The 15547-nt window shown below is 49.8% G+C and overlaps 1 protein-coding gene across 1 annotated transcript in view; it reads left to right on the top strand.

Annotated features, from left to right (window-relative positions):
- The first annotated feature begins 2232 nt into the window (after positions 1-2232).
- CSK (C-terminal Src kinase) overlaps positions 2233-15547 on the top strand; it is a 109123-nt gene continuing 95808 nt past the window's right edge. The window contains exon 1 of the mRNA XM_060260397.1: positions 2233-2341. The gene's annotated coding sequence lies outside the window, so the exon portion shown is untranslated. The remainder of the gene's footprint in view (positions 2342-15547) is intronic.

Here is a 15547-nt window from a genome sequence, read left to right as displayed (position 1 = left end):
ACGTCGCATCATGATGTTTTCACGGTACTCCTTTGACCGACCTCGGAAGGATGGAAGGCTGAGTCAACCTCGAGCCAGCTACCTGAACCCAGCTTCCACCAGGATCAAACTCAGGTCATGAGCAGAGCTTAGGACTGCAGGACTGCAGCTTACCACTGTGCCACAGGTCTCCAATAAAGGTAATCCCCTGTGCAAACATCAATCGTTTCTGACCCTGGGGTGACGTTGCTTTCACAACATTTTAATGGCAGACTTTTTCACGGGGTGGTTTGTCATTGCCTTCCCCGGTCATCTACACTTCCCCCCCAGCAAGCTGGGTACTCATTTTATCGACCTCGGAAGGATGGAAGGCTGAGTCAACCTTGAGCCGGTTACCTGAAATCAGCTTCCGCCGGGATCAAACTCAAGTTGTGAGCAGAGAGTTCTAAGTTCTGACAAACTTTCTAATCCCCCCCCCCCAAAAAAATGGGAAAATAACCAAAACATAGAAAGCAGACAGATGGAATTCTTCCTCATGCCACTGTGGCCACATAGGAGAAAGGGATTTTAAAAGTATGATGGGAGTAAGGCTTTATTATGACAATTATAACTCAAGAAGCATTTTAAGGGAGATACTGAACGGATAGACTTTAGTCCACCTTCCGGTGATGTCAGGGGGTGCGTGGCATATGCAAATGAGTTGTGCTAATGAGCTCTGGCACTTCTTTCTCTGCAAAATGACCCCTGAGACCAACAACGTTTTATTCGAGGGAATAAAACGTTGCTGGTCTTAAAGGTGCCAATACTAGACACTACCTGTTCTTTTGCTTCAGACCAACGTGGCTGCACACCTGGATGTATCTTCTTCATTGTTTTGAGAGTAATAAACTGAGATTCTGTTTTGTCAGTAATAAACTGAGACTGTGGAAGCCAGCTCTCGCAGTGGGAGATGGTAACCCCTACTAAACCAGGGCTGTCGAACATGTAGCCCAGGGGCCAAATCAGGCCCTCAGAGGGCTCCTATCAGGACCACAAGTAACTGGCTGTCATCTGCTTCCTTCTCCCTCTCTCTTGCTTCCTTCTGCATCACAGCTTGCTTTGCCAGGCTTGCTCAATTGCACAGGAGCTTCAGAGCAAAGCCTCTATTTTCTCCATTGGCTAAGGCTCCTCTCTTGGGAAGGAAGGGGAGAGGAAGAGCTTGTTTTGCCAGGCTCTCTCAATCGCACAGCAGAGCTACTGAGCCAAGCTTCTCTTCCTTCTATTGGCTGAGGCTCCTCCCCCTCCTGGCCCCCTGGGGAAGGAAGGAAACAGCCAGAGCTTCCTTTGCCCAGCTCCCTGGATTCCATGGGAGAGATACAAAGAAAGCACCAATGAGTGCTAATGTCTTAAGCATGTTTTATTTTAAGGGGTGTGTGTGTGTGTATAAAATTGTGTTTGCTCCTTTATAAAGTTTCTATCTCTGCTACCTAGCCTTAAATAGGTAGAAACACGGCCCAACCTGACATGGCCTGGCCCGACAAGGTCTCATTTATGTCAGATTCGGTCCTCATAACAAATGAGTTTGATACCTCTGTGCTAAGCAGTCCAGTTCTATTTTGAGCTAGGACTCATCCGCCGAGCATTGGAGCGGCGGCGGCCCTCCTCCACCTCCGGCGTCTCCCTGCCCGCCAATACAGGCGAGGGCCGGCAGGTGGCGCCGTCGCCTCTCAGTCCGAGCGCAGGACTCCGAGGCGGGAATGGAAAGGGGAGGGAGGGCGGAGGGGAAGGAGAAAAAAAAAAAGCCCCAAGAAAGGCAGGGCGGCGCAGGCGCGCTGCTGCAGGCGGACTGGTCCGGGCTCCGCTTCCCTTCGAGCCACCAGGCCCTTGCGAGCTTCTGGCGGTGGCGGAGGCTTGCAAGAGGGAGCGGCGAGGCTGGTGAGAGAGGAGCCGCCCCAGCAGCGCCAAGGATCGCCCAGAGAGACCCTACCCCCCCCCCCCCCATCCACCCACCCGCGTCGAGATTCCCCGCCCGGCGCGCAGGGGCGCGCTTGGAACGTTCGCGGCGCCGACGTTCCAAAGGGAAAACCGGCAACGTTCGAAATTGGAACGTCGGCGGGCGGCCGCGAGGCGACATTGTTTCCTCGGCCCCGCCCCTCCCCTCCCCCTTCTCTCCCTCTCCCGCCCTCCCCCGATCGCCCCTCTCCTGCACCCCCCCCCCCCCAAGCACCCCACCCTATCCCCGGGGATCTCTCCTTGCAGCCTCGTCCTCCCCTTCCCATGCATGGATTACACTGAAGACCCCCGCCTCTGAGAAGCCGGCTCTCCGAGGAAGAAGCCCACCCACCCGCTCAGCCACCCCCCGGCTTGGGAAGCGGAGGCAGAGGTGAGTGGCGAGCGAGACCTAACGCTTCCCTCCCTCCGCGCCTTCCATGCACAATGCCAGGATCCAAGAGGACAACACCCCCCCCCACCTTTATTACTGCACCTCGACTTTTGCAAACCCTTGGGGTAGAGGGCGAGGAAACGTACCCAAGTGCCTAGTCCCGGGGGGGAGGAGAGGGTCCCTTTCAGCCATCCAATGCAGTGGGGGGGGAGGGCTTCCCTGGGGGTGGGGTGGGGGCACAGACCTTCCCCTGCCTTAGGTCATCTTCTTCCCCCTCCAGGAAGAAAGCGGGCTGTTTTGGTTTTGCATTGGGGCTGGCCTCTGAAAGCCTGGAGTTCCCTCCTTCTCCGACTAGGCCCGTCTCTTCCTTTCCTCGTCCCTTTCTTCCGTGTCAGACGGCGCTTAAACGGCATGGATGGATTTCTTTGCCGGAGAGAGAAAGTGGGTTTCTCGCTTTGTCGTCTTTTTTTGGGGGTGGGGGGTGGGGTGGGTGGTGTCCAAAGCGGTTTTGTGATTTCCTTGGGTTGGTGCAACTGTGTGCTCAAATGCAAAAAGAGCCGTATATTAGGAGTCCCTTGCCCATGTATGCCAGAGATGGGCGGGCCAGCCAGAATGTCAAATTGGGATTTAGGAGTGTGGGGTTTGCCTTCTTTTCCGGGGTGTGCAAACGGGGATCAGGCTCTCCTTGTGGGTTGAGTTGTGGGAACGTCGTCGGGGGGGGGAGGGAGGGGGGGCTTTATCGTCATTTTACGGATCCGTGCGACGTCTCTTCCTTCTAAGCAGTTCCGGATAACTCGGGTTGCATTCGTGGGCTTTCTTTACAGGACATAAGCATAGACCTGAATGGGGTGTGTGTGTGAAACTGAGACCTCTGGTTTCCACCCACAATGAGCGCATAATATTTGTCACTTGCATAGTGTGCACCCACTCCAACCCATGCGCTTGGGGGGAGGTTGTTTGCCCCTCCCTCAAAAGGCCGTTTGACCGTTCTTCGTCTCAGAATGACAGGGTGGAAAAGAAACCACATGGACTGTGGTGGGCGGCCGTAGAATTTCAGATTCACAATACAGCGGGATATACAACGCAGCTAGTGATGTCTCCGGGTCAGGATCTTGCCTTTTCTTCCCTTCGCCACCAGCAGTGAGTCATGTTGAAGGTATGCCTTCTACTGAATCAGACCCTCAGTCCTTCAAAATCAGTATTGTCTACACAGACTGGCAGCGGCTCTCCGGGGTCTCAAGCTGAGGTTTTTCATGCCTATTTAGTTGGAGAGACCGGGGATTGAACCTGGGACCTTCTGCTTACCCAGCAGATGCTCTTACCACTGAGCCACCATCCCTCCCCAAACATATGCCTTATTCTGAATGAGACCCTCAGTATTGTCTACCCAGACTGGCAGAGGCTCTCCAGGGTCTCAAGCTGAGGTTTTTCACGCCTATTTGCCTGGACCCTTTTTAGTTGGAGATGCCGGGGATCGAACCTGAGACCTCTTGCTTACAAAGCAGATGCTCTACCACTGAGCCACCGTCCCTCCCCAAAGCAAAACTGACCGCTGGACAGACAAGGACGGGTTCTGTGTGATCACCTTCGGCTGTCAGAGCAGTTGCTGTTGGTGTGTGCCCCCTCTGATTTGGGGTGGAGGGCAAGGTGGCAGACAGGAAATGGTGGGTAGCCGTTTGATGGGATGAAAGGTTTAAGGAAAAGGTCAAAGATGAGGCACTTAGAGCGAGCACCGCTCATGTTCAAGCCGGCCGGCCGGCTGATTAAAACCATCGCTTGTTTTTGCGGCTGTGTGAACTCTCGGTCTGAATCGGGGCTCAGAGACGCTCTCCGGGGAAACAGCTGTTCCCTGCTGAATGGAGAAAGTAGCTCTTTTCATGGATATACGTTGCTTTTGGCCGGGGAAGGAAACTGAATCTTTGTTTCCGAATGCCAGTCCAGAAGGGCAAATCGGGAACTGAAAACGTCTTTGCTAGTTAGTTCTGCTGGGGGTGGACAATAATGGGAACTGCATTGGTCATTCGGGAAGGAAGATACCCTGGCTAGAATGTCCTGGGACGGCCAGATATTGCCAGATATTGAAGCTAACCAGGGTTAGCCCGGGCTAATATTTGGATGGGAGACCGCCAACGAAGTCGAAGGTTGCTCTGCAGAGGCAGGCTAATGGCAGATCGCCTCTGTTTGTGTGTCCTGGACTTGAACGATCCAGGCTGGCCTCCTCCCAGATAAAACTAAGCAGGGTTAACCGTGGTGAGGGATGGGAGACCAGTAAGGATGTCCAGGGTAGTTACGCAGAGGCAGGCAATCGCAAACCACCTCTGCTTGTGTGGTGTGACCTGCATGGCCAATGCTGGCTTGATCTTGCCAGATAAAGCTAAGCAGGGTTGCCCGTGGAGAGACCACTAAGGAAGCCCAGGGTCGTTACGCAGAGGCAGGCAATCGCAAACTATCTCTCAATGTCTCTTGCTTTGAGAGCCCTACAGAGCTTCCTCAAGTCGGCTGCGACACAGCAGCGGGTTCCACCACCGAATGCCCTAGGGGTCAGGAAGAGAGTTGGCTTCTTTGCACCTATATCTATTTAATTTCTTTAGATATTTTATCCCCTCACGTCCCTTCTCCGTTTAAAAAAAAAGGGAAAGGTGGTCCCCTGTGCAAGCACCAGTCGTTTTCGACTCTGGGGTGATGTTGCTTTCACAACGTTTTCAAGGCAGACTTTTCTCTGCTCACGACCTGAGTTCTATCCCAGTGACAGCTGGTTCAGGTAGCCTTTTTACGGGGTGGTTTGCCATTGCCTTCCCCAGTCTTTTACACTTTCCCCCCAGCAAGCTGGGGACTCATTTGACTGACCTCGGAAGGAGGGAAGGCTGAGTCAACCTTGGGCCGGCTACCTGAACCAGCTTCCGCCGGGATTGAACTCAGGTCATGAGCAGAGAGTTCAGATCACAGCACTGCAGTACTGCTGCTTTACCAATCTGCGCCACGAGGCCGTTGCTAAGGGGGCGAGCTATTGTGTTGGGGGGGGGGGCGTTGCTTACTCCCCAGTCCTGCGGTGGAGGGGCCTGCATCTAAGATTCCCTTACTGACCACCTGTGATAACTACTGACACCTTTGTACAGACCACAAGCCATTTTCAGAGGAAGGGGACTTCCCCTTTTGATCTTCTTTGTTTTAAGAAAGAATCCCCTCCTTTCTCCAGTTTTTAACCTTGCAACAGCCCTGTGAGGTCAGTGAGGAGAAGAGGGATTGAAATGTGGCTCTCCGAAGTCTGCGTTTGCATTTATTTATTTATATCTTGCTTTTCTCCCCCGTTGGGGCTTAAAGGGGTTTAAAACTTCACTCTCCCCCTCCCTCACAATAAGAGGTAGGCCAGGCTGAGAGCCTGTGACAGTCCCAAGGTCACCCAGCAGGGTTCCACGGCAGTAGCAGGGACTCGAACCCAGGATCCTAGGCTGGTGCTCTATCCCTCGTGCCAGCCTGGATCTTATGAACATATATGAACATACAAAGCTGCCTTCTACTGAATCAGACCCTCGATTCATCAAAGTCTTGTCTACTCAGACTGGCAGCAGCTCTCTAGGGTCTCAAGCTGAGGTTTTTCATGCCTACCTGCGTGGCCCCTTTTTAGCTGGAGATGCCGGGGATTGAACCTGGGACCTTCTGCTTACCAAGCAGATGCTCTACCACTGAGCCACCGTCCCTCTTGTGCCAGTCTCAGTATGACCCTCAAACCACTTTTCTGGCGTGGCTCACGAGAAAAGGAGAACTTTCCTAATTTTATAAGTTGCTGTCTTGTTCTTTCTTAGTTATCTTTCTTCCCCCTTCTCCTTAACAGGAGATGCATAAATAGGGGCAGCGTTCATCCGGACTTTTGTTGAATGCTTAAACGCAACCGTGGTAGTCAACCGGTTAACAGGAAATGGCTGGATGAGGTTTTGAGTCTTTTTGAGTGATCATGCCTTTGGGGATTCACAGTTCACTTTTTTTGTAATGGGTTGCATCCACATATATCAACTGTGTGTGGATTTTTTTTCCCCCTCCTCCAGGTAACCTGGCAGTGGGCCAGCCCCTACCCGTGTTGTTTTAAGGGTATGATTTGCAGGTGAAATTACAGGCCTCTGTGGATCTCTTTTAGGCTAACAAGGGATTCCATTATACAGTCACTCTTGGAGGCCGTCCCAAAGTTATTACCCTGAAATGACAATTCTTCTGTACACAAGTATAATTTCCAGGTTTGTTTCAGGTTCATCTATATAGGGTCATTTGTAAGGCACTGTGTGTTTTTATGGAATTTTAGGGAGCAGGTGAAGATCTAGACCAGGGGTGGCCAAACTGTGGCTCAGGTGCCACACACGTGGCTCTTTCACACATGCTGTGTGGCTGTCCAAATCCTCACCACCCATAGGCTGGACTGGAGAAGGGATTTCTCTCTTTCAGTCACTTCGCCAAGCCAGCCGACAGCTTGGAGAAGGCATTTAAAGTTAGTTGCTTTTTCTCCACCTCTCCCCCATCTAGAAGAAGAAGAAGACTGCAGATTTATGCTCTGCCCTTCTCTCTGAATCAGAGAGGCTCGCAATCTCCTATATCTCCCCCCCCCCACAACAGACACTCTATGAGGTGGGTGGGGCTGAGAGGGCTCTCACAGCAGCTGCCCTTTCAAGGACAAGAGCTATGGCTAACCCAAGGCCATTCCAGCAGGTGCAAGTAGAGGAGTGGGGGATCATAGAGTTGGAAGGGACTTCCAGGGTCATCTAGTCCAACCCCCTGCACAATGGAGGAAACTCACAAATACCTCTCCCTAAATTCACAGGATCTTCATTGCTGTCAGATGGCCATCTAGCCTCTGTTTAAAAACCTCCAAGAAAGAATCAAACCCGGTTCTCCCAGATAAGAGTCCGCACATTTAACGCTCTTATGTTAAGCAAGTTTGGCCGCCCTTGATCTGGACGTTAAAAAAATTTTCTGAGGTCTTTTTCAGTTTATCTAACAATTAAAAATTCGGGGTAGTGCTGGGGGAAAAAAACACCCCGTGAAATATTTTCTGCTTTTGCTGTGAGCGAAATGTTTTTCAAGACAAACTTTTACACACTCAGAGTTTTATCCATTTATTATCGATTTATTTATACCCTGTCTTTCTGCCCCAGGGGGACCCCAAATGGCTTATAACGTTCTCGCCTGCTCTGCCTTATCCTCACAACCACCCTGCGAGGTAGGTTAGGCTGAGAGTAAATGATTGCAGCAAGGTCACCAGGCAAGCTTCTATAGCACTGTGGGAATTCAAACGTGGATCTTCCAGATTCTACAGTGTGAAGATTTTTATGAAAGATATACAGCATTAGGAAATGACAATTCTGTGTATACTGTGGACGTATGCAACATATTTTCAAGCTTATACTTTCCTGTTTACATGTGACTGATTCAGTCCACAGTGTGTTTGAATGAGAATACATAACCACCAAATTCTTCAATGAGCTGGATAATCAAATATGCAGCTATCTGTGATCTAGCCGAATGAAGCTGTTTCTGTCCAAATAACACCCTTTCTTTTGTTTGCTACCAAATTTGGGTTTTCTTTTTTCCTGCCACTAAATTTGCAAAAAATTTAAGACGAGTCTGCTAAAAGTAGCATAAGCTGCCGTGGTTTGCAGTTGTCTCTCTCTTTGGTGTTGGCTGTATTTGCAGTTTTGCTTTTAGAAACTGGAAGTGTTTATATTTCTAAATTATATAAATATCACCAATTGTATGATCTGCTTGCTGTGCTATCAGTGACAAATTGTATGTTGTTAAAACAGAAAAGTGTAGCATTGATAAAGCATAAATAATGAATATATTTCAAAAAAACCCATCCCCAGTTCTATTTTTTTTTTTTGTGTGTGTGAAAGAATCCCCCCCCTCAAATTGCAGCTTCAGAATTTCAGGAAAGTTTACATCTCTCACTGAGATGTGGCAGACCTGAGTTCCAATGGCGGCTTCAGAATTTCAGGAAAGTTTATATCTCTCACTAGAGTGTGGCAGGCCTGAGTTCAAATTCTGCACTCCCTGGGTGATTTTTGACCAGTCACCCTCTGTCATCCCTACCTATCTTTTAGGACCATCGTGAAGACAAACAACAGGAGGGGAGAATGGGGTAGAGGAAGAGCAGGGTAAGAAAACGTCTAGACAGACACTGTGGAATCGTGGCTCAATTTGAATAAAGAAACACAGCAAATATTTCTGTTCTGCTTTCCTCCGTCTGGACACAATGATGTTTATTGAAAGCAAAATGCACAAATCAGACAGAAGTCCACAGAAGGCATTGATAGCAAAGCTGAGCTTCTTTTGAAACTCTAACCACTGACACAAAAAAAGCTTTGTTTGTGTCTTCTGAAACAACGATAGCCAAAGCAGCCATCTTCACATGTTCTGGAAAGGTTGTTCCAGTGGGGAAGGGGCAAGCACAGAGAAGGCCCTGAAGGAGTGGAGGTGGAGTTCAGCTGCCAGTGTGAAAAGACAGTCCTGATTGGAGGAATTCAGTGGCCACAAGATTTCATGAAGGGAAAACTGAGAATACATTGATTGCTTATGGGCGGTTCTGTCTATCTGGTCCACGTCTAAGCCCACTGGCTTCCCTCTCCGTGGGTCAGCCTCGAGATCGAATCTTCCATGGCTGACTTTAGAAATGGCTTTATGGCAGCTGAATTGTGGCCCTGTCTCAAGCAACGGCACTACCTGTTGAGTCAGCCTCTCTGCTTTCTTGGTGTGCTGCTATAGATTTGCAGAAACCTGGGATACAGGAAGGACACAACTAGCAATGCTTGCACCGTCTAGCGGAATTTAGTTCTGCTCTTTGTGTGCATTTAAGTTGCCCTGTTCGATATGGCAGTACAGTTTCTTTTCAGACAGCTTGTTTGCTGTACTCTGAGATACCATCTTGGACAAAGCGGCTTTTTTAGGGTCTGCGTGGCAGATCTAGAACAATATTTGTGACTGCATCTAGCTTCCTGTAGTTCCCTTTCTCTCCCTCCCCTGGATTTAATTGCACCTGATTCTGTAATGCTCTTTCCTTTGCTTTTGCTGTTGCCGTGTATGCTGGTTGACTTGTGAGGTTATCAGAGGCTTAATATAGCGTGTCGCGGGTGACCCATTCAATGCACGGTGACTGACTGGTGAGTTTATCAAAAGGCTCAATGCATATCACCGGTGGCCCATTCGATGTGCGGTGAATCACTGGCTCGTGAGGTTATCAAAGGCTTCACAAAGCCTGTCGCCGGTAGCCCATTTAATCGGCCTTGTGTGCATTAAGGCAGTGGCTGAGTTAAGGTTTAAACAGGTCTCCACTGCTGTGTGTTTGGTTTTTGTATCCCGTTGGCGGACAGTGTCTTTTTGAGTTTGGGGGGAACCTCATTTTTGGTGTTCTGTTTACATGGCCAGCAGCCAGCGTGAATTGTACCACATTCCTAGCAAGAGGCAGAATACTGGTAATTGTTTAGCCTGGTGTGCGTAACTGAGGCTTAGGTTAACATCTATGTTACCGGGCTTAATGTGTGCCCCTTTCGGAGGTAAGAATCTGTCCCAGGGTGAAGTAATTCCCCACCGCTACCTTTGCCAAAGCATACGATGGCGTTAACTTGAATGTGGTCTAGTGTAGGATAGCCTTATAATTTCCCATTTCCTTCCCTGCCTGCTGCAAATAACTTCAGCCAGTTTGGTGTAGCTGTTAAGAGCAACACAACTGGAGAACCGGGTTTGATTCCCGCTCCTCCACATGCAGCCAGCAAGGGTGATCTTGTGTCGGTCACAATTCTCTCTCAGAGCTCTCGCAGCCCCCGCCTTACCTCACCGGTTGTCTTTTGTCTGGAGAGAAAGGGAAAGAGATTGTAAGCTGCTCTGAGACTCTGTGTGAAGGGAGCGGTATAAATCCAACTCTTCTTCTTGGGCAGCAGCAAAATGACATGAGCAGGCGGGTAATGCGGCCACTGTGGTTTTTGCTGCTGTCCTAAGTTGTGGTTTTAAATTTTGGTTTCTCTGGGTTTTATTTTCTGTGCTTGAGCTTGTATGGTCCACCATGATAGCGTCCTTCAACCAAGCCACATCTTCTGTCAGTGCCTTTTTTGTTGTGGCCCCCGCCTCGTGGAACAGCCTGCTCTAGGAGGTTAGGAAGACTCCCCCTCACCCAGCTTTCCTCAAACTATGCAAAACTGAATTATTCAATAGGACTTTTCCGTGCAGGGTAATACAATAGCACTGTACAAAAGGATTCACAAAGTGATTGGGACAAATTATTAGGAACTGGTCTGTACGGCTGGGTATAGCAGGGGTGGTCAAACTTGCTTAACTTAAGAGCCACATAGAATAAATGTTGGATGTTTGAGAGCCGGAAGGAAGGAAGGAAGGAAGGAAGGAAGGAAGGAAAATAGATGGGGAGAGAGAGGTAGAAAGAAATCAACTTTAACTTAAAATGCATTCTCCAAGCTGCCATGCTTGGCTTGGTGAAAAATGCCTTCTATCCAGCCAATGGTGGGGACTTCAGGAGCCACACAATATGTGTGAAAGAGCCACATGTGGCTCCCGAGCCATACTTTGGCCACCCCGGTGTATAGTTTGCCATATGTCGGATCCTTCTGTGTAATTTCCATCATTTAATGCATTGTGTTAACACCTTAAGGCTTTGCTTCAGTTCTGTTTTTAGGACTTGCGGTCGGTTCTCTAACCCTAATCCCATTGCGTGGTTTATTGAATGACCCATCTTGTCAGTTTTATTGTCTCATTCTGTGGAAAATCCTATTTAATTCCTTGCCCTTCCTCCATTTTATCCTCCCAACCCCCTCATGAGGTAGGATAGGCTGAAAGAGTGTGACTGGCCCAAGGTCACCCAGCAAGCACAAATGGGGATTCGAACCCAGGTCTCAGATCCTAGCCCAACATTCTTGAACACTACACCCCACTGGCCTGAGGCCCAATAAGAAAGACAGAGAATAAATAATGTAAACATATGTCTTAAATAAATTATTTATTATTGTGTCTTCGTTGCTCGGCCTTCTTACTGAGGCAGAACAGATCACAAAATAGAAGGTTGTAGATTTATACCCCACCCTTCTCTCTCAGTCGGAGTCTCAGAGCGGCTTACAGTCTCCTATATTTTCCTCCCCCACAACAGACACCCTGTGAGGTGGGTAGGGCTGAGAGAGCTCTCCCAGAAGCTGCCCTTTCAAGGACAACTCCTATGGAGAGCTATGGCTGACCCAAGGCCATTCCAGCAGCTGCAAAGTGGATTCAATCCAGTCAACAGCGGTTTCTACTAAATCTGCATTCTGCCCTTGGGAGCCCAACCTACCTGACAGGATTGTTGTGAGAATAAAAAACGAAGAGGAGGGCAATGGTGTGGGCCACATTTGTGTGGGCCTCAGTGAGGAAGGCAGGAAGCAAATAAAGTGAAATAAATTTTAAAAAGTAATAAAACAGCACAGCAAGGCTACGATTGAAGAACTGGAAAAGAATGCAAGAGGGGGAGAGTGTCTAAGACAGCAAAGTCGACTAAAGTTTGGCATACCAAGATGAAGAAAAGGTTTCGAGGTTCAGGGCATTGTATTGACAGTGCTGTGCTGGGAGATGGGTCATCTCGCTCCCCCCCCAGAGTTTAGGACTGCATGTGCGGTTCTTCCTTCTTCTGTTGTCTTCTCACAACAACCCTATGAGGTAGGGCTAGGAGACAAGCAGAGGTCAGAAATCTCCAGTCTTTCTGTAGAATACAAATTGCCGTCTTCTGCTGCCGCAATTTGCATCGGGGCCCTGCGGGGTCGGGGAGGGAGAGGGAAGGGTTAACGTTTTCTTCTTTGCTCTATTTTGCTCTCCCGTGCTGGGGTTCCCTTCTTTGTAAGCGTTTTGAAGGGGAGATAAAACACAGGTCTTTAAAGGACACGGCGCTTAAAAGGTCCTCTGTGGGGTGTCGTTTTTTCCTCCTCTTGAGTTTGCACACGAGTAACCAGGGCAGACGTTGTTTTCAGAGGCTGAGTAATGTGTTCTATTCTCCTCACACCTCGTAATGTGTAGGCGTTTTCCACCCGGCGTTTCCTCATGCTTTTCATAGGCACGTTGAGCGCATCGCCGTGATGCCGCGAGTCGGAGTTGCTGAGGTAGCTGCAGAAACATGGTGTCGTGGCTACTGTGGCAGTGTGACACGTTCTTTCCTGCCACTGGTGCCAGAAAAGAGCCCAGTGTAGGGCTGCCAGTCCCCAGGTGGGTGCAGGGGATCCCCTGGTTGGGTCATCAGAAGCGGGGGAGGGGGGTGCGGGAGAGGGAAATGTCTGCTGGGCGCGCCATGATTTCCTTTGGAGACCGATTCCCAAAGGGTATAATGGAAAATTGTTTCGCGGTTATCTGGGGCTCTGTGGGGGGGCTGTTTTTTTGAGGTAGGCGCACCAAATTTTCAGCATAGCATCCAGTGTCTCTCCTCAAAACACCCCCCAAGTTTCAAAAGGATTGGACTTGGGGGTCCAATTCTACGAGCCCCAAAAAGAAGGTGCCCCTATCCTTCATTATTTCCAATGGAAGGAAGGCATTTAAAAGGTGTGTGATCCCTTTCAAAATGATGGCCAGAGCTCCCTTTGGAGTTCAATTATGCTTTTCGCAACCTTGCTCCTGGCTCCACCCCCAGCATCCCCTAACTCCTCCCCCATAGTCTCCAGATATTTCTTGAATTGAACTTGGCAACCCTAAGTCAGTGGACACCATTTTGCAGCGAGAGCCAGTTTTGTGTAGTGTTTAAGTGCGTAGACTCTTATCTGGGAGAACCCGGTTTGATCTCCCACTCCTCCATTTGCAGCTGCTGGAATGGCCTTGGGTCAGCCATAGCTCTTGCAGAGCTGTCCTTGAAAGGGCAGCTTCTAGGAGAGCTCTCTCAACCCCACCTACCTCACAGGGTGTTTGTTATGGAGGAGGAAAGTAAAGGAGATTGTAAGCTGCTCTGAGAATCTGAGACTCAAAGGGGAGGGTGGGATATAAATCCAATCTCTTTGTTGCCTTCTTCTTCCTTATGCTCCCTCCTGTCTCTCCCCTCTTTCCCCTCCCTCCTGTTTCTGCTGTCTTTGCCCCCCCTCCCCATTTGTCACTGACCCCATAAGTCTGACAGCTGCCATAGTGCCACCATGGAGGAATTGTTTTCACGCCATGGTGTGGAATTGTTTTCTGTGGCTCCAGAAGGTCAGACCAGAATTTATGGGTTGAAATGAAATCTAAAGAGTTTCTGGTTCAGCATTAGGAGGAACTTCCTGACCGTTAGAGCGGTTCCTCAGTGAATGGCCCCATGCAGGGGTGAATGAACACATTCTGCCTCTTCAATTTGCAAAAGCAAAACTACCTCCTTAGCTGGTTCCTGTCAGGCCCAGAGTCAAGGAAAGGACAATTGAAGTTCCAGATCTTTATTTCAGCTTCATGGGCATACACACGCGTTGTTGGAACTGACCTCTCTTTCAGTTCCCCCAACTTATAATCCTTCGCCCTGACCGTTACAATTCAAGCCAAAGCGCACCAAGCAAAAGCGGGAGTTTTGCACGGGGTTTTTGCTAAGCTCTCTTCACTGCAGGTGCCCACTATCAGTTCATGGTTTTCATCTGCTCCGACTCTTTGATCTTGGTTACCTAGCAACTAGCCGATTCTCAGACATGCCATCTTCCCTCCAGATGGACTAGATGACCCTGGAGGTCCCTTCCAAGTCTATGATTCTTTGATTCTATGAGGATGTGAGGCAGCACTGTGGAATCTCTATGATCTCTAATCCCAATCACCCCCCTTGCAAGTCCAGCAGGCCAGTGAATGGCCCCATGCAGGGATGAGTGACCTCTCTGTCAGTTCCCCCAGCTTATAAACCTTTGCCCTGACCGTTATAATTCAAACTAAAGCGCGCCAAGCAAAAGCGGGGGTTTTGCACGGGGTTTTTGCTAAGCTCTCATCACCGCAGGTGCCCACTATCAGTTCATGGTTCTCATCTCCTCCACCTCTTTGACTTTGGTTACCTAGCAAGTAGCCGATTCCCAGACATGCCATCCTCCCTCCAGATAAGCAACAAGTTACAGTTATATCAAAGGCATGGCCGTCGCAGCATAGCATTGAAGCACAGCATAGCATTGTACAATTGAATACACATGACAAGAGGAGCAAGACAGAGTGACTCTTGACAGTTCCGTCTTCCGTGCACTGACAGGCTCTCTGTCACAGGTGTATTTCCTGCTGGAGAGCACGTGACAGAGCATTGCACGCTTAACGATAGGCTCGAATGGCACGGGCAGTCGACTAAATCAGACCTCTGGGGAATACGAAGCCCTGGCATAAAGCCCGGCAGAGAGCCACACCTTGCCTTGCAAATTGGGGACGTTTGTTCGCTGGAAGAGCTTTGTTGCGTTTAGGTGAGTTGCTGATCAGACGCAGCAGGGGAGCGTGGGCCAGTCTTGGCAGAGCATCGTTCGGCCCGCTGGGAATCGGGCTGGTTGAGTTGGATCTCCCCAGGTCCTTTGGCTGAGGAGCGAGCATCCCTTCCCTGAGTTTTCTGAGCGTTGCAAAGGATTTGGGGGAAAAACCTCTGCCGCCGGTTTTGCAGGGCCGAACGAGCGCGCGCGAGTGAGCACAGTGCTTTTGGCTTCTTTGCAGACATCTCATGTATGGTTGTGTGTGGGGGGGGGGGGAGGGAGGGAGGAGCCAGCTCTTCCTGAGTTTTCTGTGACGTTTTTCAAAATCTCTGCAGAAGCAGGGTTCTCTTTTGCAGCTTCTGCTGGGGGTTGGCACAAAATGAGACAAGACCCGTCGCCTCTTCCTAGCCTCTTGAACTTGTCGGGATGTAGAGGGGAGAAGGGGGGGGGGAGAATTTTTTTTTATTAAAAAAAGACGGTTTCTAAGTCAAAGCCAAATTTGTGGGGCGTATTCTAAAAAGGGACACCTAGTTGTGTTCCTCGGATGAGTCAGCGGTAAAGCCTTTGGTTGACACGCAGACGGGTAAAGGTGCAAACACCGAGTCGTTACCCACTTCTGGGGTGACATCGCATCCCGACATTTTCTTGGCAGACTTTTTTGCTAGGGGGTGTTTTGCCATTGCCTTCCCCAGTCATCTACCCATAACTCCCAGCGAGTTGGGGACTCATTTTACCAACTTCGGAAGGACGGAAGATTGAGTCAACCATGAGCCGGCTGCCTGAACCCAGCTTCCGCTGGAATCGAACTCAGGGCGTGAGCAGAGCTTGG

Source organism: Heteronotia binoei, chromosome 19, assembly GCF_032191835.1.
Source record: "Heteronotia binoei isolate CCM8104 ecotype False Entrance Well chromosome 19, APGP_CSIRO_Hbin_v1, whole genome shotgun sequence".
NCBI lineage: Eukaryota > Metazoa > Chordata > Lepidosauria > Squamata > Gekkonidae > Heteronotia > Heteronotia binoei.
The sequence above is the reverse complement of the archived record's forward strand: the minus strand, read 5'-3'. Positions and strand labels throughout refer to the sequence as shown.